Source organism: Nyctereutes procyonoides, unplaced genomic scaffold (assembly GCF_905146905.1).
Source record: "Nyctereutes procyonoides isolate TBG_1078 unplaced genomic scaffold, NYPRO_anot_genome, whole genome shotgun sequence".
Lineage (NCBI taxonomy): Eukaryota > Metazoa > Chordata > Mammalia > Carnivora > Canidae > Nyctereutes > Nyctereutes procyonoides.
In genome coordinates, this window is record NW_026575091.1 from 764,273 (window position 1) to 772,552 (window position 8,280).

Consider the following 8,280-nt stretch of genomic DNA (forward strand, 5'->3'; position numbering starts at 1 on the left):
CCTGGGTCTGCGGGAGACGCTGCCCTCCAGACGGGGCGGGGCCCTCATCCCGCTTATCTCCAAGGGCTTGTCCCCGGCACATCCGGTGGGACGTCTGCCACTGAGAAGTCACGGTTTCGGCCAGACTTGTGCAAACACGCAAGTCAGGCCCCTGGGTGCCTGGTCAGAATAAATCTAGGCTTTGGTCCTAGGTCTCTAAATGCCTCGTAGGTGGGTCTTCCAGGTCAGGGACCAGAGCAGGGCCGGAACCCGAGCACACGGGGCGCCGGGCACCGTGGGCAGAACCTGGGGAACAGCCCGCCGGACGGCAGGTGCAGTGCAGCGCTCGCACCGGGGCACCAGGCCGTGACCCACGGGGGCTCCCTCGCTCCAACAGGACAGGCTGGCGATGCCAGCGGCTCAGCAGGAGCTTGAAAAGAACAGGATTTGGGAAGAGTCCAGAAGGAACAGCGGGCGGCCTGGGCCCGCAGGCCGGGCGTCGAAGGGAAGGAGATGTCGCCGTCTGGGGGGCCGGGCCGGGAATGGGCCGCCCTGGGCCGGGGCGCTGGGCTCCCTCCCTGTTCCCTGTGACTCAGGTGGCTCCTGGGGGGAGCTGGGCACGTGTACAGCCCACGCACCGTGTGCACGACGCGCCGCAGCCTCTGCACCCCGCGGGCCCTGCTGCGCTGCGGGCACCGGGGATGCAGGATGGCCTCTGGTCCCCCCTGCCCACGTCGTCCCGTCCACCTCGCCTCGGCGCCGGGCCAGGCCATAGAGCCCTGCGGCCCCTGCACGTGCCCCTGCCCCACCAGCCGGGGAGCCCGTACGGGACGTGTCGTCCTCCCTGCCCTCACAGCTCCCACCGCCTGATGCTGGCCTGACCACGACGAGCCTCCTGCTGCCAGCTGCCCCCTGGGCCGGCACCCAGCCCTCACACTGCCCATGACGCACGACACCCTGACGAGCGGCTGCAGGACGCCTTCTGCATCAGTCTCTGCGGGCCTGGGGGTGGGGGAGACAAGCACCCACGCAAAACACTCGGAAACTCAGCCACGAATAAGTACTCAGATTTGTAGCGCCTGCATCCCCCCTACCGCCTCACCTCACAAGAAGGCGAGGCCTGGGCCCCTCTCTCCCGACTCTGGTTGGCTGGCACTGGGGTGGGCTCCCGGCTCCAGCCTTTGCCAATGGCACTGGGCCTCCCTATGTCCCACAGGGGTGCACGCCAGCTCGGCCACCCTTCAGTCTGCTGGAGGGGCCCAGAGCATCTGGCCCTGGCCTTGGTGCCTCTGGGATCGGGGTGAGTGCCTGCGCCCGCCTCCTTGTTGCTGTTTGTTGCTCTTGGCAGCTGCTGGTCAGGGGTGTCCCAACTCTGCTCCAGGGTTCCTCGGATCTAGCAGCACTGGCCGGGAGGGCCAAGGCCTCGTGCTGATATTTAGCTCAGGGGCCAGCCTCCTGGGCACACAGGTCAATAAACACGCTCTCAGTGTTAAAGAAAAGAAAAAGCCACCTAGGAGGGACGCCTGGGGGGCTCAGCGCTTGAGCATCCGCCTCCGGCTCAGGGCGTGACCCCAGGGTCCCAGGACCAAGTCTCACATCGGGCTCCCCACAGGGAGCCTGCTTCTCCCTCTGCCTGTGTCTCTGCCTCTCTCTGTGTCTCTCATGAATAAATCAATAAAATCTTAAAAAAAAAAAAAAAAGAAAAAGAAAAAGCCACCTAGGAGATCTGATACAGAACCAGGTGGAGCTTCTAGAAATGACAAGCAGCATCCTCAGGGAGCCAGGAGCTCCACAGCCACCCTGAGTCCCTGCGGTAGACAGAACTCGTGAGCTAGAAGACAGGTCATAAGACTATGACCCAGGATGTGGTCCAGAGAGACCAAAGGAGGGAAGGGTGTCAGCGGCGGAGCAGGGCTGGCAGAAGGCCAGGAGGGCCGTCCTGAGGCTGCTCAGAGCCCAGTCGCAGGAGCTGGGGGCAGGTGGGTGATTCCAGCGGGAGGCCCCCGTGGCCCTGGGGTCATGACCTGAGCTGAAGGCAGACGCTTCGCCGACGGAGCCACCCAGGCGCCCGGACTTGGTCATTTCTTAGACCCTTGATGACTTTTAATTAATAAGCGATTTTAAGCTATTTTATAAAGTTGAGGGTCTTTGTTTTTACAGTTTTTAGTAGGGGCGGGCGTGGCCTGGGGTCTCCGGGGCTCACGGGACGCTGCGTGCACAGGAGTGAGTAGTGGTGCAGATGCCTCTGTGCCGCGGTGCCCGCATGTAAGCACGACCCCCGCAGCCAGGCCCTCCCCCGAGCCTGCCGCCCGAGTCCCGAGCCCACCTCAGGTCCTCGCCTTCGCTCCCCACTGGGCCTGCCCGGATGACCCGGAGCCTGGCGGGGCAGGGGACAAGGCCGTCCGCAGCGGGCGTTCCTCAAGGCTCCCGGACAGTGAGCCCGTCCTCACCAGCAGCGTGGCCACCGCCCTTGGGGTGGCCGTGACGAGCGGCCGGGAGTGCAGCCCAGCACGCTGTGGCCGGCCCAGTGCCCCCGCCCCCAGCTGCCAGGGCCACCTCCGCAGCCTGGAGCACTGCCACCTGCCGCCCGCGCCTAGGCTTAGCCCACCGAGCCGAGGCCAGCGCCCCGCATCCCGCGCCGGCCAGTGCCCCGTGCTCTCGGGGGCGGGCGGGCGGGCGGGTAACGAGCCCCCAGAGGGGCAGCTGCTGCGTTGGAAGTTCAGAGAGAGGAAAACACGCGCACAGATGCCCCTGCCGCCGGCAGATGCCACAGTCACCCCGTGTGGGACTGTGACCCCGGCTGGTGCCGACTGGGGGCTCCGCTGGCTGAGCCGGGAGAGGCTGCGGCTGAGGCTCGGCCATTTGGGAGGATGCCAAGTCCGGACCGGCGTGGGGCCCCCTCACGGCCGCCTCCCCGTGAGCCGGCTGCGCTCTGCGCCACGCGCCTGCCTCCTCCCGGGCGGGCCTCTCCCACTGGCCCCATCTCTCCCTGCAGGCTGACGGGTCTGGGAGGGCTGGGCTCGAGAGGGGTGAGGCTCTAGCTTGTCAGGAAGCTCTCCACCATCTCCGGGCGCATGTCACCAAACACAGGCCTCCCAGACGTGGTGGACAGTGGGCTTTGGGGGCACAAGCCTCAGAGGTGTGGGCGTCGGGGCCCAGGACCCCCAGAGCAGACAGCCCAGCCAGGACCTTCAGACCTGCACCCGGCGAGGGCCTGGGGAGGCTGCGTGGGCCCAGCAGGGTGTGTGTCCCCTATTTGCGTCTAGGATCCAAATGCAGCGCAGTCCAGGGAAAGCAGTGATGGGATTTGGAGGGGAATGGGCTCCAGACGTGCGCTGGGGGCGGCGGATAGGTCTGAGGCCCAGGTGGGTGCCCTGCCAGGCCGTGCCGGGAGCTGCGGAGGCTGGGGCAGCCCCAGGCAGCTGGCACTCTTTGAGCCGCGCCGCGCCCACTGGGTGATGAGTGGCCCATCCATAGTGATCACTGATGCAGGTTCACGGCACGGACAAGCTGGCATCTACGCATGCCTCCCCTGTCCCCTGGAGGTGCTCGCTTCCCCTGGGGTCATGGTGGTGTCGCTCCTCCTCCCGTCCCCACGTGGCCGAGCAGGGAGCGGTGCCTGGACTGAGCGGCACGGCCCACCCCAGCAGGCTGACCCGGTGCCCTGGCACACGGCCTACCGCAGGTGCTGAGCGGCTTGGAGACCGGGACCAGCGCCTCCTGCACCCGCCGCCCTGGTGCCGCCTGCTGCGTCCTTGGCGCTCGGCCCCGGGGACCGCACCAGCTGGCTCTGCCTGGCGACAGCTCTGACAGCCGAGTCTCCAAGAAACCAGCCCTGGGGAGTGGGGGGAGGGGGATTCCGCACGTGTCCCTGGGCCACCTGGGCCCATTAACCCCTGCGGGCCAGGCTACAGGTGCGTGGTGGGGCCTCATGGTGGCCCGACTCCGGCTGTCCCCAGGCCCCAGCTGGCTCGCCCTCTGCCATCCGCAGAGGACATTCAGAGGGGCTTGAGGCAGCAACGAGGCCAGTGTGGCCGCCGTGCACCTGGCCCAGGTGTGAACAGGAGTAGGGTGTGGGAGTGTGTCCCTTCAGGTGGGACAGTCCTGCCTCACATCCTCGGCCTTCCTGCCTCCTTCCAGATTCCCTCCAGGCCCGGGGCCTGTTGTGCCCCCCACCAGCACTGGGTGCCGGCTGCCGGGCCTTCCACGTCCACAGGTCTCCGGACCCTCGGGCCCCAGAGCCAGGTGACACAGCTCCCTGGCTCCGTGGCCAGCGGGCAGCCGGGTCAGGACCCCAGCCCCTGCCCCACGAGACAGAGCTGCAGGACAGCAGGGCAACCGGGCTGATTTATGGAGGAGCGAGCCTCAGAGGAGGTCAACGGGGGCCCAGAATGACTTTCTGGAGTTAAAACTCGATAGCCCAGTGATTCGAGGGTGGATGGAAGGAACAGGTGGTCGGCGATGAAAACCAACTTACGAGCCTGGAGGGTCACAAGGGAAGAGATAAAATTCTTGGGGTGGAGATGGAGAGAAGGCAAGGTGGATAACAGGAGCTCCCGAAGGAGAGTGAGGAGCAGATGGGGAGAAGCAGTCGTTTAAAATGAAAGAACACGTTTCTCTGAGCTAAATAAAGCCCCGCCTGCCGCGGGAAGGGCCCGATCCCCGGCTGCCCACTAGAGAAGCTCGCCCGCCGGCAAGCCCTACAGAAGCTCCCGAGCTCTTGGGAAAAGGGAAGCTTTGCAGGGATCCAGGGAGCCGAGCCAAACTGATAAGGGGATGAAGTAAAACGGGCTGCGTGGTGGGCGTCGCTGGCGCTCCCCGGCATTTCCTTACAAGGCGGTGGCCCCGGCAGGTGGGACGTGCTGGCGGGGAGCCCGTCACCCGGGGCGGAAGCCTTGCAGAGCCTGGGGTCTCCACCCCCGTCGCCCCGCCCAGGCTGGCGCGGGGGCACCCGGTGAGTGGGACCGGCCCCCAGCTGAGGCCTGGGGCACGCAGCCACCCCACGGACAGCCGCCCGGAGCCGCGGGGGACCTCAGCGCGAGCAGCAAGTCAGCCTTGCGCATGTCGGGGTGCGTGCTACCGCCGCGTCCTTCCGCACCCACGCCGGGGCCTCAGGCTTGTCCTTTGCGCCAGTACCGGCTACCGGCTGCCGTGTGACAAGTTGCCCCAAATGCAAGGGCTCGAATGGTGGACCTTTCTCATCTCCTGCCGTTTCTCAGGGCCGGGGATCCGGGGCAGGCTAGCGGGGCGGTGGTGGCTCGGGGTCTCCCGTGGGGTTGCAGTCACTCCGACGCGGCCACGCGGGGCCCTAGGGTCGATAGATGGGACTCCACTGAAACAAGTGAAAGGAGGAACCACAGAATGGGACCAAACATTTGCAAGTCGTAAGTTTGGTAAGGGACCTAGACTACAATATACAAAGAACTCTTAGAATTCAACAATAAAAAGACGAAGAACAGAATTGGAAAGTGGGCCGAGCGTCGGAGCACATGTTTCCCCAGAGAAGTATAGGTGGCCGACGGGCACACCTACAGGTGCTCGGCATCACTCAGCATTGCGGAAACGCACAACCGTCCTGAGACACACTCCCACTCTGGCGTTCTCTCAAAGGGTGAAACGCGGGGTTACCGTGGGACCCGGCAGTTCCATCCTGGGCTGTTTCCTCAAGAGAAATAAAAACAGGGATCTCTGTGTGGCGCAGCGGTTTGGCGCTTGCCTTTGGCCCAGGGCGCGATCCTGGAGACCCGGGATCGAATCCCACGTCAGGCTCCCGGTGCATGGAGCCTGCTTCTCCCTCTGCCTGTGTCTCTGCCTCTCTCTCTCTATCTGTGACTATCATAAATAAATTAAAAAAAAAGAGAAATAAAAACATATATGCGGGAACCCGCGGGGGGGGGCTCAGCGGTTTAGCACCAGCCTTCGGCCCAGGGCGTGATCCTGGAGTCCTGGGATCGAGTCCCACGTCGGGCTCCCTGCATGGAGCCTGCTTCTCCCTCTGCCTGTGTCTCTGCCTCTCTCTCTCTCTCTGTGTGTCTCTCATGAATAAATTTAAAAAAAAAATAAAAAGAAGCCCAGTGGAGAAGGAGAGCACGCTGAATGATTGCACGTCTATGAAAGTCTTGCGACCCGATCTCTGGCGAAAGCAGGCGCCTGAGGAGGCCTCCGGGTCCGGGGCCTTACAGAACAGGGGCCAGCAGGACCCTCCGGGAACGACGGCCACATCCACTGCCTCCCTGGCCGTGACACGCGGCAGGTGCACACACGCCAGCACGCGGGGTTAGCGCACCCAGAACCTGTGCCACCTGTGGGATCACACCCTGAGCCAAAGGCAGGCGCTAACCGCTGAGCCACCCAGGGATCCCCTATTGTTGAGTTCTGAGAGTGCTTCCTATATCCTGAGTACACGTTCTCTATCAGAGCACATCGAGCAAGTTACCTCTCCCAGGCTGTGGAAGGTCTTTCCATTCTTCTTCTTTTTTTTTTTTTTAAATTTGATGATTTTATTTTCTGAATTTTTTTTAATTTTATTTATTTATGATAGGCACACAGTGAGAGAGAGAGAGAGGCAGAGACACAGGCAGAGGGAGAAGCAGGCTCCATGCACCGAGAGCCCGACGTGGGATTGGATCCCGGGTCTCCAGGATCGCACCCTGGGCCAAAGGCAGGCAGGCGCTAAACCGCTGCGCCACCCAGGGATCCCCTCTTTCCATTCTTCTAACAGAGTCTTCTGAAGACGCCGTGCTCTTTTTTTTTTTCTTTTTTTGAAAAGATTAATTAATTTGTTTAATTTTTTTAGTTTAATGTTTTTGTGTTTAAATTCAGTTAATTAGCATTTAGTGCATTCTTAGGTTCAGAGGTAGAGGTCAGTGACTCGTGGGCTGCCTAGGACACCCAGTGCTCATCACATCCTGTCACCTCCTTCATGCCCATCACCCAGTGACCCATCCCTCCACCCCCCTCCCCTCCAGCAACCCTCAGTTTGTTTCCTATGATTAAGAGTCTCTTACGGTTTATCTCCCTCTCTGATTTAATCGTATTTTATCTTCCCCTCCCTTCCCCGATGCTCCTCTGTTTTGTTTCTTCAATTCCACATACGAGTGAGATCACAGAATTGCCTTTCTCTGATGGACTTACTGCACTCAGCACGATACCCTCCAGTTCCATCCACGTCGTTGCAAAGGGTAAGATTTTTTTTTTTTTTAACTCTTATGAGAGCTGATGCTCTTAATTTTGATGAAGTCTGATTACGGCTTTTTTCTTTTGGAGATAATCATACTCCTGATGTTGTAACTGAGAAATCCTCATCTGTCCCCGGATCAGAAAGGTTTCTGACTAGGACCTTTATAGCTCCAGGTTTTGCTCTTAGGCTCACGATCCACTTTGGGTGAAGGTTTTGTATGTGATAAGACCCACGTAGCTGGCGGCTCGCTTTCCTGCTCCACTTCCTGAGAAAGAGGATCCTTTGTCCACTGAGTCACCTGTACACCTTTGTTACAAATCAGGCGATCGTCTTGTCTGCCTTTATGCCAAAACCACATTTTTTGGATTACTGTAGCTTTATGATAATAAGTCTTGAAATCCGGGAACACTGTTCCCCTTTCCCAAAGCTGTTTTCCAAAGCTGTGGCCGTTCTGTGTCCTCTTGTATTTCTATATGAATTTTAGCGTCAGTTTGTCAATTTCTACCCAAAAAAAAAAAAAAAAAGAAAGAAAGAAAGAAAGAGAAAAAGAACCTGCAGGGATTTGGTTTTGTTTTTTAACGATTTTGAAATGATTATGATGTCACGAGAAGCCACAAAGAGCGGAAGAGAGGTCTTGCGTCCGCAGCGCCCTACCTCGGCCCGCGGCGCCCTGGGGGAGGGCGACGTGTCATCGGGCCAGGAGCCGGCGGGCTTGCTGCAATCTCCTGCGTGGCCGGCCGTCCGGGGACACGCCGGTCTCACAGGGGCCTTCTGTGGCGCGTGGTCCCGAGGTACCTTATCACAGCTTAGAGCCTCCCTCCCCCCGCCCCACTGCCATATAGATCCAGCCACAGCCACCGCCAAGGACTCCACCGCCGTCCCACTCGTCCCACTCGTGCCTGCCTTCCCCCTCCCAATCTGCTCTCCATCTCCACGCTTTTGTCATCCCAGGAATGTACTCGGCACTCGCATTCCGCGATACCTTTGGAGATTGGCCTTTTTTTCACGTAGCATAACGTCCTTCCGGGCGGCTGTGTCCGCGGGGGCCGTTCCATCACGTGGCCGCGGGGTCTGTGGCACCGGCAGCCGCCTGAGGCCCCTGGGGCCGTGTGCAGTTGGGG